Source organism: Hippoglossus hippoglossus, chromosome 3 (genome assembly GCF_009819705.1).
Source record: "Hippoglossus hippoglossus isolate fHipHip1 chromosome 3, fHipHip1.pri, whole genome shotgun sequence".
Taxonomy (NCBI): Eukaryota; Metazoa; Chordata; class Actinopteri; order Pleuronectiformes; family Pleuronectidae; genus Hippoglossus; species Hippoglossus hippoglossus.
The window spans coordinates 24,041,459-24,065,056 of NC_047153.1; the positions used below are offsets into that span (position 1 = coordinate 24,041,459).

General features: G+C 39.5%; 1 protein-coding gene and 1 long non-coding RNA gene across 2 annotated transcripts in view; one reads left to right on the top strand and one right to left on the bottom strand.

Moving 5' to 3' along the window:
- Window positions 1-23,598, bottom strand: part of LOC117757288 (carbohydrate sulfotransferase 8-like) — a 173,382-nt gene that overhangs the window by 129,868 nt on the left and 19,916 nt on the right. The window lies entirely within an intron of this gene.
- On the top strand, window positions 3,533-21,709 carry LOC117757299. Its single transcript, XR_004613082.1, has 3 exons — window positions 3,533-3,543; window positions 9,030-9,035; window positions 21,632-21,709. It is a non-coding gene; the product is annotated as an uncharacterized LOC117757299 (long non-coding RNA).

The following is a 23,598-nucleotide window of genomic DNA, read 5'->3' on the forward strand; positions in this document are numbered from 1 at the left end:
ATTAGAAGGTGCAAGAATGAATTTCTCAACGCCTTGATGTTATTATCATGAAAGGGCAAACCTACAGTATATTTAATGAAGAGGAGAAAGGGAAGATGCATTTATATGTCTATCTTGCTTTGGCTTGTGAACTCAAGTCAACTCAAAGGTTCACGTCCTGAAATGGATGTTTATCATTTCATCCATCCACCCATCCTTCATCTATTCCATCTGACATTAGGCAAGAGGTGGGGTACACCCTCGACAGGTCACCAACGTATCACAGGGCCAACATGTAGTCACAACAACCATTCACACTCACATTCACACCTACAGTCTATTTAGAGTCTCCAATCAATCCAACCCCTGCATGTGTTTGGGAGGAAGCAGGCGTACCCAGGGAAATCCTACACAGACATGGGAAGAACATGCAAACACAGCAATACCCCGAACATTGGGATTCGAACCAGGAACACTACACTACTTTGCTGCCCATTTTAGGATTTCAATCATAATATTCATTAAAACCTCTGCAGAATGAAAGTATAGCAAAGAATAATATGTAAATATTATACACATAGGGCCTGATCTACTAAAGGATTGCGCATGTAAAAACGTGTGCAAACTTGATTTCACTTGCCACTGATTTACTTACGGTGCGCACTGAAGATTGCGTGCAGTATAACACGCTCTGTGCATTTAGTGCGTTGGCCTTATCGAGCGATATCGGACGCAATATCGGGCGTTTCTACCCGAGTGCACATTGGGAGGAGTAGATGCAAATACTTAATTTAGCACACGCAATGTGATTTACAAAGCCTGAAAAAAATTGCGGTGGTTGAGACTGCGTCTATATTTATTACTTTTGATAGGTAGGTGCTAATCGAGACAGCGTTACGCACAGATGGCTGCAGTTATTGTGGTGAGGAGGAGACGCAGGAAGAAGACGGAGAGAACCTTTTTTTTTCAGAAAGTGAACTGCACCTGCTGCTCAATATTGGTCAGAGGCATCTCTTCCACCGGCCCCCCCACCTGTCGGATTTGCCAAGGTTTTATTATGAGCTATTTTGTCTTTTGTTCTTCTTCTTATGTCCTGCCATCTTCTCTTAATTTCATCGGTTGTTCTTTTTGTTTTACCCACAGCATTTACTTTCTCACAGATACTCTCCCATGTCGCGTTTCTGAGTTAAATTAATATATTATAGTTATTTTTAGTAGATCACCCGCAAAACGGCTACCCACCAAACGTGCAATGTGTTATAATGCACACGCAATTTAGCACTCTTTATTTGGGATCTTAGTAGATCAGGGCCCTAATGTACATGTTATAGATAAAACATTTCCATGTGATGGAGGAAGTGATCCCTGTTCACATGTTCACTGTTGCTACATGAGAATGTGACGGAGTTAAGATTTAGTGCTGAGTTTGATACGGGGCGAGGAGCTGTTTGTGAGGAAATGTGGAAAAAGAAAAAAAAATGTCTCCATGATATTATGTAAAAACCTCCCTCTTACAATTCAACTTTATTAATCTACCATTACATTCCCCTCTTTTGCCGCCTGCACTGTTGCCATGCCAACTCAGGTGCTAACCAGGTGGCTGTCATCGCTGGATGCCATTTTTATCCCTATGTGTAAACTTCACAACCTTTTTTAATCAGCACACATGGACTGCTATCCATTGTATTAAAGCCACACGACTCATGAGGGTGTTCTTTACTGGGATTACAGGGACTTTGGCCGTGGAGCTGGTACAAAGCCCGTACCTGTGGTATCACCATCTTGTTCCTTAATCCCAGAGACGTATGACACCTCTGCTACTTTCTCCCGCTTCAGTATGGCACTACATTGGTTTGTCTATAAACAATTAGAGCCTTTATTAGAGGTATTGAGTGGATGCTGAATGCTAAGAAAATCATGTTTCAGCTGCTGTGCTGAAATCCATTTTGTGCTTTGCAGTTGGCACAGTTTCCATCCTGCACATTCAGAGTCATGAAAGCATTTTACGCAAGACAGGCAGCTGAAAAATCTCAGATGTTATCCTTTCGTTCTGCTTTACAGAATTAGACCAGGTTTGACCATTTCCATTTTTTTCACCCAGACGTTTCATCGCCTCAGTGTTTTACAAGATATTGGGTCAAGGTAAACATCAATGTGTTGTTTCTGGATATTAGAGAGAGTTTTGGAAGCATAAAATAATGTTAGGATTTATCCCCCTTTGGGTTCAGTGCAAGGGAAGGCAATGGTGTACGGAGTCAGCAAAGTGTGAAAAGCATGCATACATGTCAGTGTTGATTTTCATGATTTGAGAAGACTGTCCCTGTTTTCTGAGCCTAAAGCAAGTGGCTGGTTTCAGCAGCTCCTTTTATATTGTTAACCTGAAACTGTGCCACACGAACCTCCTCGCTGTGAGAAATCCATGGACAGTCCTGCCCTCCCACTATTACCACAAGTTAAGTGCATTTGATTATACTTATTACCATAACCTGGGTTGCATAGCAGGATTAAATGGTGAGAATGAAAGAGTGGGATTTAAGACTGATGAAAAAGAATGGAATAGAAATGTATTTATAAAACAAAGCAAAAACCTATGGACAATTTAGTGCAGGATTTCTTAATACTGTACAAAGCAACTCAACGAGTCATAAGATTGTCTTTATCTTTAAAGTCAGCTGTCAGTCAGTACAACATGATTGAAAGCAAGATGTTTTTTCTTGGTTTTTGGATTTGGCTCCCTCAACTGTGCAACTTTGAATTTGTGAACTATTTTCTGATTCATGCTCGTTAGAAGAGAAATTAGTCGTAATAGTAGTCATAATGACAGCAGCAAGAGGAGGGAGTCCGGTGAGGCACAGACTGAGAAGGTCTGTGTGTTTATTATTGCTGCCATGACAGTGACGGTACAGTGCACCCACCACCGGCACATTCCTTTATTGTTACTATAACGACAAATATGCTGTAGGCCTATGCCTGGAGCTGGTGTGTTTCCTTGGGTTGTATTGAGCAACGTATGTGGTTGTTTAGATTGGGCAAATGGAAAATATTAAACTATAAATCTGTTTCTCTAATGAGAAAAGGATGTGGTCCAACACCTAAAATAGATCATAAATTAGAATTTTCAAACCCCAGGAAATGTAAATATATCTCAACATATTGATGATTCTAGCATTCAGCCATGCAGTGCATACTTTCCAGATATCTTGACGTGTAACTAATATGTTTACATATGACAAAGGGCAAAGCTGAAAAATACTCAAACTTCCACAATGTAACATCTGAATTAATAAAAAGGTTAAAAAAAATCTCAGCAACTGTCACAATGTGACATTAACATCTCGTTATGATCAAACAACACTTCATTTTAAAGCAATGCCTTTGTGCTCCACTTCCAAACAGATGTATGTGCCAAAAAATCACATAACATTTTTCCATTTTATGAAAAAAAAATCTTCTGTGTCAGTGTAATAAAACAGCTTCTGGCTTTGATGTTCATATATAATAAACATCAAAGAATTGTTATTTTTAACTTCAACAAATATACATGAAACCACTCAAATAAATATGGTTTAGCCCATTTGAAACATACAGTTTCGATTATGAAATTGTTGCAATGCAAAATAAAGGCAGTTTTCACTATAGAAAATAAAACTAAAACTAAGAAAGTTGAAAAGTGAGAACAATGAAGAAATGCATTACATTACAAGAAAATATGAAAACTAAATGAAAATGTAAAAAACAGCCATTGAACTAGTTACTGTTGTAAAGCTCATTCAGCTGCCAGCATGCATCTGTGGAATAAGACACGCATTTGAACAATTTCCTTCACTGCCCAAAAATGTCTCATAAGTTCACAAGTTAATTTGGCTGATTGACCTGTTGCACTACTATAGAAAAACAAACGCACACACAAAAACACTTCAGGTTAGCACAGCAATATTTACAACTAGAAATTGTTCCCTGTGGTTGAATGCCTTCACCAACTGCTGCAGTTCCAGTCAACATACATTTTTTTGGACTAATATGAGGTCATTGTGACAGTCAAACTAGTCCAAATTTGAAGAAATTCCTTAAAGACAGATTTGATACATCATATTCAAGGTCAAAAACATGTTTTGTGAGGCCACCATGACCTTGACATTTGACCTATGACCACCCACATCTATTCAGTTAATCTGTGAGTCTAAATTAATGTTTGTGACAAATTTGAAAGGGTTCTCTTGAGGTGTTCAATGAGAAAAAAAATTGCCCATTGACCTTTAATTTCTTAACGGGTCATCCTTGAGTTGGATGGACAACCTGAAAACATAAAGCCTGTGGCCACTGGCCGTTGTCGGCATAGGAGCTAATAAAAGTGTGTAATAAGTTAATGTCTCATTATCAGATGTTGCCAGTGTTGATGTAACAATGGCATTACTTTCACTCGGCTGTATCGTTGTTGCTTTCAGAGGGAATGATTAAGTTAAAGCCTTTCAACCACATAGATCCTCCTCTAAGTGTTTGCCAGATATATACATTTCTTTGCTAATTGTTACAGATACATCACAGTTAAGCTTCTCCTCCCTACATTGAACATTATATTAGTGAACAACTGAGTGAGTCCAGCCTCGGAATGGTTCCCTGCTCTGTAGTGGAGGGCACAGCTGTAGATGAGCACGATGGAGAGAAAGCAATCTGAAGACTCAGTCTGTGATGTTACTGCAGGGCTGGGGTGACATGGACACTCAAGTGCGTCTATTCCGCTGGTTCTATTCCACTAACCTCACAACAGATGAGGGCACCTGTAACCATGGTAACTGTGTACAACAAATAAGGCAACGGCTGCAGCCTTAACATGTTTAGACAACATGCATAATAGTTTTCCATTGACTAAAACTAGCAAAAAACAAATCACTCAAATTTTGACTGATTCTAAATAAAGTAGGGATGCAAAGCAGCACTGTCGGGGTCCGATCACTTGCGAACTTGATAACTGATGAAGCCACGGGGAGGGCTGTCGGGGACTGATGAAACAGCTCAGTGCAAAAAAACAAATATTTCCTGTTGCCATTAGGAGGCGCTGTGATTTTATGTCAAGATTTCTGTGTAGATGTCATCAGGCCAGGACTCTTGTCATACATGTCCAGTTTGGAGTCAAATGGACCATGTATGTCCGAGATACAACAACCTTGTGTTTTGATGGTGATCCATCAAAATTTGACGCCACGCCACGGTCACACCGTGTGACGAAAACTCTCAATTTCAGTTATTTTTATTCTCCATCCTGTTAAGATGACACTCATTGAATTTGAAGTTGATCTGATGAAAGCTCTAAGAGGAGTTTGTTAAAATACACAACGTGTAAAATGGCCATAATGGCCACAAAATCCAAAATGGCCCACTTCCTGTTGCGTCAATCAAATTGGTGCCAGGACTTATTTCTTCGTCCGGTCATGATAAACGTGTGTAATGAATTTCGTAAAAGATCGGTTAAACCAGACGGAATTGCTGCCTTTTAGGGGGGTCGCTGTTGAGCCACTTTGCCACAACCATATCCAATTTGCCTGAATAATCAAACGAAAAGCAATATGAAATTATATGAAAGGGAATGTGATCAGGGTAGAATAGGAGCTGGTATAGGATCGTGTTCAAAGCTGTGCTTATTGTCTGTATTTATGACAGACGTGATCTCTTGGAGAAATTAATTCACCACACTGCAGTGACGAGCCTTTGAAATCAATATATATCAGCCATCAACCCTGTCAGCTTTATCACACTGCTGCTTACTGATAGAAAAGGTCCTACGATCACATATAAAGGGTCCCCAGCAAAGAGAAGGTGATGTACATGCAAACAATCCCCTGGCTGACTCCATTCTTTATGTAAATCAAGGCAATAACAAACAAAGTCACCAGTACCTACACCCAAATGATTGCATCAGAGTCATTAATGCATTAATGTTGAAACAAACCACAGAGTTGTGCAGCATTTATGCACAAATTGTATCCAAATTGTATCCCACATGCAGAGATCAACATAATCCTACTTTTGATAACACCTTTTTATTTGAAATGTTCATCTGGAAATAATCAGAGGGATAAAGTGATAACCTGATCGGGCATCTGGTTTTCAGTTTGTAAATTTTATCATAATAATTATAATCTTTGTTGGTGATGCATCCCTCTGTTTTCTGAAGGGGGGGTTGACCGAACCACATCTGTTCCTTTGGCTCCATTACCTAATGAATAAATAGCCACAAATCAAATGGGACTATACCTACCTACAGTAATGGCTGCAAAAGTGCAACCACACCAAAAAAAACATCTCCCAACTCGCTCTCAAATGAAAAAGCTGTGTGACGGTGACCTGGCACGCTGGCCCTCAGGACAGCTACCAGCTAAGCAGGGCAGGTGATGACAGCTCCAACACAATCAGACATGCTCAAATACAACACATGCTCGCCATTTCATGTCAGCCCATACCTGCCACAGGGCACTGCTGTGCTCCGCTACGCAGCTCTCAGATGAGGTTACGGATTAGTTTCTATTTATATGAAGGGCCTTACAGCAGCGCAGTGGCCAGCAGAGAAGAGAGTAGATACATTACATGCAAGTCTATTTGATGGAACAAGAAAAAGAATCAAACCTTCAAATCCCAGAGGGACTAGAAATGCATTCAGTATAAAATCTGCATCATTAAGAGGTTAAGATATCAAAAGTTTGAACTTTTAATCACAATTGAATGTTATTGATTGAGAAAATGATTCAATTATAACTCGACAATTATGAGAGACGCTGGCCAGCAAAATTGACACACACTGATAATGCCACAGTAAAATGAGATTAGAAGATCTGATGAGAATCCTATATTTATTTTGTGAGCAGCTATCAATATCAATGCTATAGCACAGCATGTTAAATTATAGCCACAGGCACCTTTACACAGGTTCTAATGCGCTGGCTCAAAGGCATCTTGGCTTATGATTGAGATGTGACAGGCCCCAAACACTTGCACCAATCAATATGGCATTTCAGATTTTGGTTAATACTTCCCTCCAGAGCATACCTACCTAACTTTGTGATGGTTAGGGGTTAGTGCTGGGTTTGTGCACATTGTTTATTTGTGTTGCCCCCTATGGGTTAGGCTGAAAATGTTTTGATAGTCCTATTCCCAACTCCTGAAGACATGAGCCAAGATTTATGAAGATTGGAAAAAAGAGTTATGATTTGCTAAGACAAGAAATTTATGAAGAAATTTCGCTTCAGGGGGCAGGTCAAGGATTTTCCCCCACATCTTTTTTATATTTTCCCCATTTTCCCAGGAATAATTCAGGTATCTTTATGAACAAAATCAGTCATATGTAAGGTTATAATAATAATGTAATCCTGACCCTTCCCCAATCAGCTTGCAAAATTGAATCCAAATTGGATGAAAACTGCCTGAGTTATGGTTGTGACAGTAAGACAGATGGACACCACCGATTGTAATACTGCGGCAGGTGTAAAAACAAATCTAGCTGCTTCTACCTGTTCCCCAGACGGGATTTTTATTTATTCATTTTAGTTTCTGTGTAGTTAGAAAAAACTTTTTCTTACGGCACTAAAAAGCTGCAGCTCATTTCATTTGCAAGGAACATATACCTGACCTCGAAACATCAGACAAATGGCTCATCTGGCAAACAGTGAGGCTGTATTGTGTAATGCTTTCATTACCATTTAAAACTCATATAATTAAACCGAATGGGCTCTTTTTAGTAATGGTCCATCGGATCTAACCAGCAACGCACAGCTCTAATTAAAAGCTAAATGTGGAGGAAGGTCACCTGAGAAACCCAAATCTATAATATGCACTGTTCATATCTGCTATGAAATGCACCTCACTTTTGAAAGAAGGACATGTAGAAGGGAGATGATAGGCAGCTTTTATGCTTTAACATACTTAGACACGGATGGTGCAATGGTGGTGCAACCTGAGGAGGAATTCCTAATATTTACTGCCCTGGCTCTTTTTACATTAACACTTTTGACATTGATACACCTCTTCATTAATGTTAGACATTGTGTTTTCTCATGAATGTTTTGAATATATATATAAAACAAGTACTCAGCAACACCCAGCAGGCGTCGCACCTTGTACAGATTGTTAAAAGCCCTGTGAGGGGGTTTGTGGTTTGGGAATATGAAAAGTTAGTTAGTTAGTTATCATGATTATATATTTTGTTGTTTAGTAAAATTATTTTAATTTTTCAACCAAATCTCCTGTTCCCTGCTGCTTAGTCCCTGACATTGGCCTTAATTCAATGCGTAAAAGAGGCCCAGCAATAAATCATATTAATCTAGGAATGTGGATTAGCTGCATTAGCTGTATGCCTACAGAAATGTAAGGCTGGCTGATGAAACTGATTCTCAATCTGCAAATGAAGGCATAAAATGTGGCCATAGAAATGTGATGTGGCCTCAAATTTCCCTCAAAGTCTTTCCTCGTCACCTTGGCCTAATTTCTCCAAAGTTTTCACTGGATGCACCGGAGAACTCATGAACCCTCTGTCTTCTGGAAAAGGTTCCTTCGGCTCATTCAGGCAAATCCGCTCAACCTTGACCTGCTCAGGATTTATGCCTCGAGCTCTGACCGTGTTCCCACCCAAGTCCTCCACATGGGTAAACACACAGACTGTACAAATCAATAGTGCTGAATCTGTGCTGATCCCACTCATTTTTCCTCAGCTATTTTTTTAATTGTCAAAGGGTTCTGCGGATTGCCATGGGGGAGGTCAGACCATATTCTTCACATGTAGTAGATGATTTCTCTGCTTTGTTAACTATATGAAACCTTGCTGTTATATTTTTATTTGATTCACTTTTTATTTCAGTGCAGCACAAAAGAACATCTGATGGTAAAATCCCTTGTGATTCTTGAAAGGAAAGCGATTCCCATATGTACCTTTTAAATTATTTCTGAATTTATTTGTCTAGCCAGAGAGACAGGATCACACGATAAGTGTCTAAATCCTGTTTGTTGAAAATAGCGATTAAGAGAAATGTAATTAGAGAACGCCATCATTATTAGGGAGAGAGCACTCAGTACATATACTGTACCCTGTTAATCCTGAGGTATCTACAAAGCTGTCCCCCTTGTGTTCTGCCCCTGAGTGAAATCCTGCTCACAGCGCTCCATGAAATGATTGAACCTCTGAACACCATCATACTAATTACAATACAATTGATAGACCCTTTGCTCTCGCAGATGTTACCAAGCAACATGTGATTAACAGTAACAAATCTGGACATAGAGGGAAATTCTCTCTTTTCGGTTCTTGTCATGTTGCCATTCGTTTGAGCACAGTGGGACCTTGGAAGTTCAAATAGAGTTAGTGTTGTGTTGGAAAATGTAGGTGGCATAGTCCATAACTAATATACAAGCAAGACCAAAACCACAGTCCTCTGAGACACTTTTTTTTTCTCTTTTGCTGTTGTAACACAATTGGTCTGTTTAGTGGTTGCATAAGATGAAGTATTTGGGTTTTCGTTTGGAGTGATGCACTGACCTAAATAAAAAAAGACACTGACATGTGATTGAATCTATTCCCAGATCTTTGTTGTGGACTTTGTCTCTAAAACTCAAACCAAAACCGGTAATGCAATTATGTGGGAATTAAAAAATGACATGTTATTTCCATAACAGGGAGAGGTTATCTTAGCTTGAGGCTAATGGTCAGACAGGTATGTGAGGGTTTATTTTCTTAAAATAGTCCAGCTCACTGGCCGATTTAGCAATAAATTGTTATTCTTTTAGTCTTCTGCACAACTTTTCTCTCCAATTCATGCACACAATAACGTGTTCAACATTTCCACGTCTTTAAAATGACAGCAGCATCCAACACATTAGTGCCGTAAAGCGTGGGCTGCTCCAGCGAGATAATGAAAGCAACTGAAAATAACACAATTCTGTCAGAAACCCTTAAATGTCAAAAGAGTTTGGACCATCAGTGACAACAACGTATTAGAGCTGAATTAGGCAGAAAAGGCTCGGCTCTCTAGATGTTCCAAAATTAATCAAAGAGGCATGCAAGCACTACTGATGAGAATTCAGTAAGAAAAATATACATAAGAATCATAATATAACTTGACAAAATATTTAAATTAGCTCACACATGCATTCTGTGTAGAGATAGAAAGAAGTTTCAGGTGCTGGGCTAGAACTTGGTTCTGTAATTTGTCATCAGCGCATTATTAAAATACAATTCTTCCTTGTATTCCAAACTAAATGTTTGGTTTTAAATGAATTCCACCACTTCCATGGCAATAGATTGTTGCCTGATCTAATATGTGTCCAATATTAGTGTTTTTGAGTAGCTTTTTCATGTACAAAAAATAAATGGTGTTGTTTTCTAAAATGTCAGCCATTTCAATTTATGTTAGACACTGTCTTTTCACATTAACATTTACAATACGGTTATTTTGTTGATGAGTTCTGTTACACGTGAAATCTTTTGCACTTGTGTCTGTCCTGGGTGAGGGATTCCTCACTTCTGACTCCGAGGTTTATGGTGTGTCCCCTGTTAATAGGTATGTTTTTTGTCTCTATTTAAGGGTTAAGGACAGAGGATGTTGCACCTTGTATAGATTGTTAAACGCCCTATGAGGCAGATTGTGATTTGTGAATATGGGCTGACTTGATGGTAGGAATTTGAGAGGATAAAATATAAAACTTTATCCTCTGTTTAAAATCACTATAAAAAATTAGTTTTAGGCCAAACTCTGAGGAGCACTGCAGAACATAAAACACGTGGATGATTTGATTACTTAACACATAAGTTACCAGCTAATGTTTCTACCAGTGAAAGATCAGTTCAATTTACTATTTAGATACTGGATAATTGATGTAGAATGGAACTTGAGACTTTTTCCACATTTTTATTTTTCATTCAGATCAAGTAAGACAATGATATTAAAAGCGTTATCCACGGTCCATAGATTTCAGTTACAAACCAGGTTGTAAATATTGCATCTCCTCCTGCTGTGAAATTACTGTATAAGGCATGGTGCATTTCAAGAACTCCTGCACGGCACACATCTTTCTGGTGATGAGAGTTGGCAGCTCCAATACATCACAATCAAACTGAGTAGAGCAGCATATTTCTGGTACGACTTGCAAAGGGGCCCTGTGCAGGGCACATGAGGTTTAGCTCCAGTCAATAAACATTACAGAGACAGACAGAAACCCACAGGTCCACAGTGGGTTGGCCGGTTTTAAGGTGCATTAAGAGTGGTTTTAAAATGCCTCCCACCAATAATTCATGAGGTCAGTGGCATGTTTTCTCTGTGATGTAAATTCATTTTACATTATTTTCAGTGAACGTGTCCACTAATCCCCCTGTGACTGAAATGTTATATTCATGGTGTTCTTCTATATAGACTTATGGATGGTTGGACAATCACTGTACTGTGGTTACAGTGGAGTGGAGCAGTGGCCACTGCACCAATCTTTTCTTCTGATGTTGTAATGGGAACTACTTTGTTGAGACTGTGACAAAGTGGGTGAGAACACACCATTTTTCTTTGGTGTATATAGGGTTTCACCATCCTCAATCTAGTGAGGATGGTGTAGTCTGCATCGGCCTCTGCTGATGGGAGGGGCTATATAAGCAGTTGACTTTCAGGGGCAGAGGACGTCAGAGTTTAGCCATGTGCATGTGATGTTAATTTTGTTTGCTTTATTATGAGTTAAGTTTTGTTCAGTTGTTAACTATTGTTATTTTGTCATTTTTTTTGTACGTATTTTTTGTAACATGTGCGACAAGGGGCCAGTTTTTTGTACAATACACATGATTCACACCTGGATGTTGTTTCTGAGTTGTTTCTCCTATAAGTTTTAAAGGCCACACTGGTCATCTTCCCACAGAGACATTAACATTAGATTTAAAAGGCACTACTGTCTCATCTAATGGAGGTAAATGGCTTCAGAATGAAATGAAAGTTGCATCTGATACAAATGCAAGATAAATATACTCCATGATTGCACTTAGATTTTTGCTTAGGCTGAGTTGGATGCCAGTCATTGATAAGAGTAGTTTTATTATATCTGTACCTAAATTGGAACCAATGTGGAAATACTGCTCCCATAATTCCTAAATTCAAATAGCTGTTAGGAGGTTTTATGGGCTCCTGCTTTCAGTGCGAGCAGAGAACGAACTGCTTCCTATTGAGACCCACAGGCTGAGAAAAGCTCTGTGCCCTTTGCACAATGTGAAAGGTGTATGTTGACAATGTACGTCAATATCACTCAGAGTGCACACCACATCACACATGCTCAAGTCCCGAGGGAGCCGGGGCTTACCGGGCACTCTGCAAGAATGAAGCAATGTATTATCCTCGCGCGACCATGTTCTTCAATCCAATGTTTCAATGGACACAGGTTGTGAAAAAAAAAGATAGAAGGGATTTTTCGGTTCAAATATCATTTTTCCTTCCCGATTCCGATACCTGGACTTTGCAATTCGGCCAATACAGAGTAACAAAGTGATGAGATAAGTTAATATAAGATAAGATACATTTTTTCTCTCCCAGCGCCAATACAGCACAACTGTACTTACAAGATGTGGTATCGGAACGTTGATTTGCAATCTTGCCGATGCCCATCCTGGCATTTTCTGCAGTATCTGAGGCTTTTCCGATTCTGGTATCCGTCTTATGTAGTCAAGACATGTAGGAGTTTTTTTTTTTTTTACTTTACCTCTGAACAATGACAAATGATGCAAAAGGGGATATTCAGTGCATTCAAAAGTGAGGTCTTGACCAAGAGAGTGTGTGTGACGAGTTGAGAATGAGAATGTGTTGTTATAAAAGATGCAAGAATGAAGAAAAAAAGGATGAGAGTCCGTCGCTCTGCAGCACTGAGAGTCCCTAAAAAAGGAACATGATGCATTTCACCAATTATGGATATTGACCTGTATCTGAACTACGGTTGTATGTGGGAAAAACACAATATAATAGTTTCAAATGTGATTGCAGTGAAACCGAATTATTCTCTGTATAGTGGAGATATATCTATATACAGTATATATATATTTATTGTTATTTATTTGTATGTATATGATATTTATGACATCCTTTACATGATGCAGCCGCTCTCATGTAGATGTGCAATGCATTGAGACTAAAATGTCCCCTGGATCTATGCATCCAGTGACCTTTCTTCACATTTACTCAGACAGTACGCGGAGCATTCATGTGGATCAGCGTCACCAGTCACACACATGTAATGTAATCAATACTGCGCTAAACTTTGGAATGAGAGAAAAAAAAAACATTATCCCCATTTGCATAGAATCTGATTATGGTCATTTGTTCTTTAATCATGGGAATAATGTGACTGCAAGCCATTTGGAGATGATGCAAATTTGTGTCTATTTCTCTGTGTTAAATGTCCATCCATGCATTATCTTCATCCCTGTACAGGTCGCAAGCATATCACAGGGCTGACATACAGAGACAAACATCCATTCACTCTCATGCGTACACTTTCCATCTCCATTTAACTGAACTCTAATCTGCATGTCTTTGGACTGAGGGAGGAAGAAGGAGAAACCTGGAGAGAACACACGCAAACACGGGGAGAACATGCAAACTCCACATTGAAATGCCCCAGCTGATTGGGAACCTTCTTGCTGTCAATCGATAGTGCTATCCACTGCACCACCGTGCCACCCCATACTAAATGTCAGTATTTTGTATCTATAAGAAACTTTTACATTTCTTCTTCTGTCATTCAGACTCCATGTGTGAACACTGGACCCCTTATAAAAGTGACGTGATTAATGTTTGCTGCCACATCCATCACTTCCATACATAAAGGACGGTGAAAAATACATGACTGCTGTTAGAAAATAGTCTTATAAAAACTGTCTGTCAATCCCTGCAGGTTTTAATGTGTAAGTATTTTTTTTTATCGTAAAAATACAGCTGAGAAAACCGAGACGCCTACAATGGATCCTCTGTCAGTGCACTTCATCTTTTGTCAGGGATTTAATTAAAAACTAAATTGAAATAACAAACTAAAATTCAGCTTGGCTAGCTGCTTACTGATATGCTTATTAGTTGTGATTCTTTTTTGTCTTAGGATGCCTCTTAAAAAGCTGTTGCCAGGATACAGCGAGCTCCTACGTGTATCTATGCTCAAATCTGTGTGAAGATGCCGTTTTCTGCCTGAAATACCAAAGCTTCAAACAGAGTTTCACACACTGATCATTTAATGAGCTACACTACAAACATGCAACAAGTGCAAAGGACACTTTCACTGCCATATTGACGTTTATAGGTTACTCAGGTCTGGTATTCCTTTACCTTCAAATATAATGTATGGCTCATCACTGAGTATATCCCCCCAAAATACCACAAAATACTTATACATACTGTGCAGTAGTGGGATGTAAAAAAAGTACATTAACTTTGTTACTGTACTTAAGTACATTTTTTATGTATCTGTTCTTCACTTAAGTAGATTTATTTACTTTTCACTTTTACTACACTACATATATCAGCAAATATCTGTACTTTCAACTGCAGGACATATTTAATGTTAAGTTAATATTTCTTAAAGTAATTAATAACGAGAGGGGAATTGATTGACTGATCCAATTAGAGTGGGCAGGTAACATTAGACCCCGCCTCCTCCAGCCACATCACTGGTGAAGAATCAGCTGACATGGATTCATGGAGACCGAGACTCTGCCATAATGATGTAATAAACTGTTGCTACCCTCTGCAAGTACTTTTACTTTAATACTTTAAATGTATTTCAAAGCAAATATTTACTTTCTTTTACTGAAGTAGAGAAGTTAATGTGTCACTTTCCCTTCAGAAGATTTTGGTCTTTTTATTTGTATTTTTACTGAAGTCAGATGTTTGAGTACCTCCTCCACCTCTGAAGATTAACATTAATACATCAATGACGTGGGAAATGTGCAGTGAAATAGACAAAATGTAAAAAAGCAAAACAGGTTGATTGTAACTCTCATTCTATACAACATTTTAAAGTAGAAATGAAGCGTAGCAGGAGTTTAGTCAGGAGGACCTTCTCAATGGGCTATGGTTAGGGTTCATTCACAATTCTCTCTCACTCTCCCCACCTCTTCTACCCCGCTGAGTGTTGGGTGTTTACAGTAATCCAATCAGATTTGACCATAATCTCAATCAACCAATTACATTATTGCTGCCAAACTGATTCGCTGCGACTCTCCTGTTTTCATATCCAGTGTCCTGGTCCAGTTCAGCTGAGTCACTCATCTCATTTAGATCCTCATGATTCTCTAGATCCCATCAACCACCACCAGTGTCTAGACCCCAGTTTTTTTTTCCTTTACTGCATAAGGCTTCATCTCCTTTAAAGCTGACATCACAAGGGGTCACAAGCGCCAATTGGACTCTCATTTACATCACATCACTTTGTGCTGGGTAATACGTTTTGTTCATTTTTCAATTAATGTCTCTTCTGATTTAACTATTTTGGTTAAGTCCTGTTTGATTTATTAAAGTGGTTGAGTTTCAGGCTTCATTTTATCCTTTCACATTTTTACGTTAATATTTTTTGCATAGCACGTTGAATCTGAAATCCAAGAATATTACATTTCTTTCACATGAAAGTTTGTGTTCACTGCACCACCCACAACATACAGAACCTGATGTTTAAAAGCAGATTTTAAAGAGTCGTTCCCCAGGGCAACATCATCAAAAGATTATTTAATGCTACTTTTTCTTTTTCCGTAGGCTCACATTGAGGAAGATGATGAAGAGATGGGAGAGGATGCGACAAAGGTTCCAGGCTGATGTTTAACTGAAAAGGGAACAATGACTTTGCACACGCCTGAGCCAATGAACCGAGGGGACATAATAGAACATCTTCCCTCTTTGTCTTCAATGAAGCTCAGTTCCACTCTGCAATTACCTTCTTATTAGAGTTTAACATTGTGGTTTTGCTTAAAGTTGGTAAGGTGGTAAGCGGTAATAATTCTATGCAGCTTTTGTCTAACTCTGCTCATATCTCCTTACGGTCAGCCAACAGTAGGTTCTGTGTTTTGCGCTGGAAAAAAATTCTGGTTTAAATACACAGCTCTGCCTCTGTATTTGGGAAAGAGAGAAAGCTGGACCGGAAGAGCACAACATTGTTCCAGTCAATCAGCAACAGGGTATATGTCCTTTAACTAAGAGCAATTTTTTAACAAACATTTGGAAAAACATCACCTCTTACATCTCAAACAAGATAATGTATCATCCCTCAGCCCTCTACTATCGAGGGATGGGAGGACGACCTGAAAAACGTGGCCTCAGATAACGTATACCACTGGAAATGCTAACAAAGTGCTGAGGCAACACAGACTACAGCTAATCCAAAGGAGATAATGAAATAAGATCCTTGCGCACATCGGCAAACCATTTCAATGGAGGAGAAACCACCTTGGAGTTGCTTCCAGACTGGGATGCCAGCCGGGGCGACCACACACCAGTTTGTAAGGTCCACCCAGCGGGCAGCAACCAGTCGTACACGCCAGTGGTACAGAGGCAATATTACATCAGTGTAGGTGAATTCATTTTCAAATAACAACGGTCGCTCCCCAGAATCACTAACACCATCTTTAAGATAGAAATGTATGGTCTAATATGTACTTCTTTATTGTTTTCTAACCTTGTAAGTCTTACTGATATACTGAAAACTTTCACTCTAAATTTACTTTAATAAAATGGGATGACTTATATAAAATGTTATGTAACTGCAACAGTGCATTTGATAAGCAAAAATGATGCATGTCAATTACAGCTCTGGATTGAAACAGACAGTGGTTTTCTTCACTGCAGAGATTTGAATAAGAAGCTCACTCAGTCAGGCCCAAGTCGCCCTTTTCCCACAGGCATGCACAGCTGAAGCGAGGACAGATGCCAGAAAAATATGAATTATGTGCATGCATTAAAATATTGTCGCTAACCTTAACCACTTAAATGAATAAATAAACAATTTCCTCTATCCCTCTTGGTTAGGTAGGCATTAAAAATTAAAACCATGGGAACCATCCTTAAAATAATCACATTTTGTAGCATATATTCATATTCATCCCCGCCAGGGTGGAGACAATCCAATACAAAATGAATAAATTTGACAGTATAGAGCAGGGGTCTTCAGCTAAAATTGCAAGAGGTCCAGACATCAACCCTCCTCCCCTTCTGGGGTCCGGATAATTAGAGACATACAAATATGGGCTCTGACTAAATCAGCTTAATTAACATTTTTATTGCACAAGGTTGCTTTTGTAACAATACAAAATCAAACACAAACTGGCAAAAATACAATGCCTATTCTGGACAAACATGAAACAAAGTGCAATAAACATTTTGTCTTGGAATTTGCATATAGGCCTACATTCCATTTAACCATAACGACGTAACATCCTCAAAGACAAACATATAGAGTGCTTTAAGTTGAACTGAGCTTAACAACCACTTAAAGATTGAAGCAAAAACTTCTTAGAAAAAAAGAACAAGAATGGGGTCAGAAGCGATGCTCCCATCTGTAAAGGGCTTTTTATGTTGTCCCAAAATCCACCGTATTCTCAGCGAACACTCGTATGTCCGCTAGAGGGAATGAGAGAGGACCCGCGTAGATCGCTCACACTGGGCTTTGAGCTCATTTATTTTCCGCGTCCTTAGCTTGGACTGCTGCAGGTAGGAGTCTTCAAAGTGTCTGTGTTTGGTTTAATAATAGCGTTTTAAATTGCCGCTTTTGACAACCGCAACAGACTCAGAGCAAATGAGATGCACCGGTCTTGTTGAGCTCACTGCAGAAAGAAAAAAAAACATACTTTTCTGTCCACTCTGCTCGGAAGACTCGGTTTTAAACGTCAACTTTCCCTAACTTTTGATAACGCCATATTTCGCCTTCATCTCCGTCTGCGTGCTTCTCTCTACCTAGCAACCCGGCTACACAGTATGTGATAACAACACATAGGACTCAAGCGGCTCCACTGGGCTGGCGTCGTTATGCCTGATTGAAAGTCTCTTAAAAGTCAAACAAGGCCGCCGATGTATTTATCCTTTTTTTTTTTTAATGGAGAGTCGCGGTCCGGATGGAAACCTCTCGCGGTCCGGATTTGGACCGGAGTCCGCCAGTTGGTGACCCCTGGTATAGAGTATACTCAAAATGGCTATCAAATTCGATTCAGATGAACAGGGACCCAAGGTTTAGGGAAGGGGAACTCAGCATTTAAAAAAAATCTTATGGCAATTTTATTGCCATTGGGAAACACATTCCCATTACTCTGAGTTCCCTTCTCTAGCCGAGACTGAAATGGAAGACTATTTTCTGTGATTAATTTGTCAGATAGGTCAGATTGTGGAATAGGTCTCTGGCTGGTAAAAAAGTTGTACATTCTGTCTAAGAGCACTGAGCAGAGCACATGGCACTCAGTGGCTTCAGACGGGGACTCCAACCCACTTAACTGTGTTGTAGATTGAATTTTAAATGCATTAAATTTTTGAATATGTTAAAAGTTTAAAACTTAAATTAAATGTTTTTAGTTTTTTTAAGAAAGCAAGGGTAAGTTGCTTTTATAGCTTTTCAAAGCAACACAAATTCCATTAAATGACATTACAAGGTGAAAATAAAGCTTAGTTAGTTAGTCGAGTTCTGAAGTCGTTAGAGAAAAAATGTTTTTTTGTAAATTATCTAACACTCTTGTACGCACAAGATGAAATATCACTGTTTGGGACTCAAGGGCTCTGTAATATTCGGAACCTTTGCTTTGACTCACTCAATTTATCTCAGGTGCATCCTGTCCTAGAAATGTGTCTAGAACTTTGCCAAACTGAAATAATTGCGCACACACCTGTGTATATAAGGTTGCGCAATTGTGACTGCATGTCGGACAAAAACATACCAATCAACTGTCAGTGGACCTTTGCAATAAAACTTTGTCGAGGCAGAGATCAAGGCAAGGCTATAAAACCATTCTGACCATCTCAGCAGCGCTCCATCAATCAGGGCTTCATGGGAGAGTGGCTAGATGAAAGTCACTTTGAGTTAAAGGCATATGACAGCGACTCTTGGAGCATGAGGAAAAGATTGTCTGGTCTGATGAGACAAAAAACAATTTCTCGGCAGAACTCCAAATGCTATGAGTGGCAAACAAAAGGCTCTTTTCGTAACCTGGCTAACACCGTCCGTACCGTGAGGCCTGGCAGTATCAGCATTATGTTACAAGGTGGGGGGGAGTTTTTCGTGAAAGGAACAGGGAAGCTGGACGGAACCAAGGGAGGGATTATTGAAGCCAAATACAAAGGTGGAAATGGGAAACCTGAGGGATTGTGCCAATTTGGTAAGACAATAAGGTAAGTCAACTTTTAAATGCTGAAATATGACAATATACAGGGGCTTGGTGCCAAAAGTGTGCTCATATGAGGTGGATGTTTGGTAATGTTAATCTAGCACTCAGTGTGCACTGTTAGGAAGAAGACAGCGTTTTGTTAAAGGGCATTTTGGCAGAACACATGACTGTTGATGGATGTAAAGTAGCTGTTGCTGCTCAAACAAGCGACCTTTCTGTTTGTTGGATTTTTGTTTGCCACTGCCACGCTCCTCACTGTGTGTCCGTTGCTGTGAAGTCGGCTGTAATTGAGTTTTCATTTCCGCAGTTTGAATCAAGAGGCTGGTCTTTGTGCAACCTTTGAGCAAAGAGAATCCGTCCCAGGAAAGTCTGAAACCCCATTTAATTACATCTCAAGATGTGGTGACGAAAAGCCGTTTGACAAGATTAAGGTTATTTGCTGAGCTCTGCAGGCTTTCCATCTGAATGTGCTGTAGCAAAACAAAAGTTGAGATGTGAAGACACCACGGAGCAAGAGTGTGCGGGTGTGATTTAAAGACTGTGTGTACAGTATATGTTACATTATAACAACCATACAAGGTTAAAATAAAGATAACAATTGAATTTGATAGGAGTTCCAGTATTGATACCTGTTCCCTGTGGAAATGAAAAGATTGCTGAATAAACCGCTGAGGGAAAATCAATCAATTTTCTATTATCCTATCTTGGATTTTTAAATTTTGCAACCATTCAGGCTTTTGGGGCTTACTTCCTTGCTCCGAGCAGCCTGCACTGATTCACTGCTCCACTTAAGACATAAAACAAGCTAACAGCTGATGGGTCGTTGCCGTTACAGAATTCTCCTGACAGGCCTCATTAAGTGGGCTTGAGCACTACAAAGTGGTGGCAGCAACTGGTGTTGTTTGCTTTGATGGTGCTGGAGCTGGGTTATCAGGCTACACAGCGAGCACTTTGGTATTAGCTAAAAAATTAGTGGGAGCCCAGCTTCGCACTGGACAGCAACGACGACACTTGCAGTCTCTGGCCTCTGCTCTCAGTGCGCTCAGAGGTCACACTCGACACCAGCAAGCTTGTCGACAGCACAGTTACAGTGAAACACACACACAGCCACTTTTAGCTTCCACAAGCTGAAAGCCACAATTGCAGGTAGTTTGCACATCTGTGACACCAGCACAGTCTTGTCACTTTGTTTTGCGCTATGCTCAGCAGCTTCCTCGCGTTCTGCTCTGTTGAAACAGCTTGTACTCGTGACCCTGACTAATACACTGCTCCAAAAATATAATTTTCTATGTCTGCTGCACTGCAACGATTAAGTACCTTGTACTGTGTGTATAATCAGTGTCATGCTGTCATACTGGCCTGCTGATGTGTTGCTATATATTGAGTGTCAATCTTGCATTGTATGCCTGTCTTGAAATGTCACAAACAATTACCTTTGCCAAATTACAGCTACACTCACTGTGTTAATACTATAACAGTGACTCACACTCTGTAGATGCCTTAAATGGAAAATGTCACTAAGCCATAATCAGTTCTCAATGAGACTGTGTACTGTAGGTACAGGGATTTAAAAAAGAGAGAAAAAGGTGTGTGTTTCTCTGTGTGTGTGTGTGTGCGGTAGTGATCAGGGGATGGAGGCATGGTAGCGAGGTACAATCGATACACGTGCTCCACCAATCACGAGTCAGTCTCAGCTGACGTTCCACACAATTTTTATAGTACAAAATAAAAACCAAACTTACCAGGGAAAAACAACATCTCCAGAGAGAAAACATCTTTGTTATAAATGTGTGTGATTACTTTTAGTCCATTTGCTATCCATTCATATAGAGGAGGCGGGATTTATAACCTTTACTGCAGCCAGCCACCAGGTGGCGATCGAGATGCTTTGGCTTCACTTTTGGGGAGCTGTCATGCTGTCCATCTTTGTATACAGTCTAGTCAACATTAACAAGCTTATAAATTGACACTACGAAACCCTTACACTGGGTTAATGTATCTCAATTAGCCTTCACTACAGCACTTCAAACTGATACCTCATTGAATTCACAGAGAAGCGAGGTGTACATATCTCAGTATTCAAAACCAATGAAAACATTCATTTAGTGTAAATGTCTTTAACGTTACAATCATATTTTATTTACTGTGATCTGATTCATCGCCTCTCTGAATTCGAACTGATCAAAATCAATGTAGAACTTTAATCTCTTGGCAGGGTAGTGCACTGTGATACTGGATGGAGTAATCACACAAAGGTTTTGGTAATGCAAAGGGGAAATTAAAGGGATAGTTCAACGAAAAATTAAGATCTACTCAACACTATGCCGATGGACGGGCAGGTGAAGTGTTTGAGTCCACAAAACACTTTTGGAGTTTCAGGGGTAAGTGAGTAGATAATGAGTGAATTTTCATTTTTTTTACCTTCAAAAGGATCTTCAATGTCAGTATGATTCATCCTGTGATAAAACCATTCATGTTCATACAAAGTAAATCCAGTAACTGCACTGAAGGTGGCTCTATAGAGCAGAAGGTCATTGCCATCCCTAGAACTAGCTATAGCTTAATAAACATTAAGGTTCAAAATGTATCTGAGAAAGCCATCATTGACAATTCCATTTAACCAGAGAGTCTGTTTGAAGGGAGCTTGAGGCCTAAGGCATGGGCATCACAAACCCTGCTGACATCTGTCCAACTCTTACTGACGGAGTACAAAGAGCTTATGGTCAAGTTCAAATCAGAACAAATCTGACCAGAGTCAGCAAAGTCAGCTGTAAGATCACAGACAACAACCTGCCATGTTAGATCTAAGCTGCACCTGTGACTCAAGACATGATTCACTCATTGACACTGAACATGACTCAGCAAAAAAGTAATTTTTGCAGGAAATGACTGAAACCTTTTCACAAAAGAAGTTGTACAAAGATTGATTAAACCTAGAAATACTTAATCAGCTGTCCACTGTTAAAGAAGAAATTGGCTCAGAGTTGACCTCAATCCAAAAAGAGGTTCCGCCGACCAAATTGAAATCCTCAAGGTGAGCCCGTTAACTTGAAGAATAATTAGAATTCCCCACTTCTCTACAGGCTATAATAGAGGAACCCAGTTGACATTAAGAACTCAAAGCCAGCTGGGATTATGTTTGGTTTGATTAATGAACATTAATATGCTCAGTGGAAAGAGATAAATCAGCCTGATTATACCTCTGTGAACAGATCCCATATTATACTGTAAATTACACAATGTTCATCGGGTTGTTTTGAAACAGAAATTAGTTAAGTGTTGCTCCAACAGAGAGAGAGGGCTGCTCATTTGCGTAATTTGCCCAAAGAAAGTCTGGGACAGATATAGGAAGTCATTCTTGTTACTGTACAAATATGTGTTGAAGCCTCCAGGCAACAGCTTCTTAAACAACAACGTGACTTTTAGTATATTTTGATGTGCTTGTAACTATTACTGTTACAAAAGTAGATACTTGGTATATTCACCTGATGTAGTGCTGTAGCACTCACTGAAAAGACAAACATGTGAAAACGATTGTTAGCTGCCAAAATATCTGCCAACTGCTTCACTGCCAACACTTGACTTAGACATACATGTCTTACATTATTGTGCGTGTCCCTGAGTCATGGGGCATGGACATTATGCTGGTGTCCTCCTTCCTTAACTACCATCCTACTGATATGTTGAGTAACGTATAAATTACCCATCCATCCATTATCTTATCCTTTGAGGGCCGCGGAGGGGAGCTGGAATCCAAGCTGACATTGGACGAGAGGCGGACGAACCCCGGACAGGTCCCCACCATATTCACAGCTTCAGTTTAAAATATTAGCATTCTAACCTAAATTTGTCATTCTTTTTTCAGATAGTTGGTCATAAACCAAATAAAAACGTGACTACTTGGTGGCCATAGATGAAAAGATCATTGGGATCATCAAAGTTGTTACAATTCATGCAATATCGTGTAGTATCATGGCAAACTAAACCAATAGTTTAATAATTCACATTCCACAAGATTTTTATAGATTGTGCCAATCTATAAATCAGGTGTAGTGAAAATATCAACCAATTAGTGTTGGTAGATATAAAAAAATCAGAGGATAACCATCATCAGGATTCATCCTCTGGTGACCATGGATATCAGTGTCTGAAAAATGTAAAATGTCAACATCATGGTGGTGCAAGAAAACAAGTCAGGAGATCACCAGAGTCAGTTGGATAAAATGAAAGTCTGTGCAAAATGTCATAACAGTACATTCAGTCGTAGCTGAGAT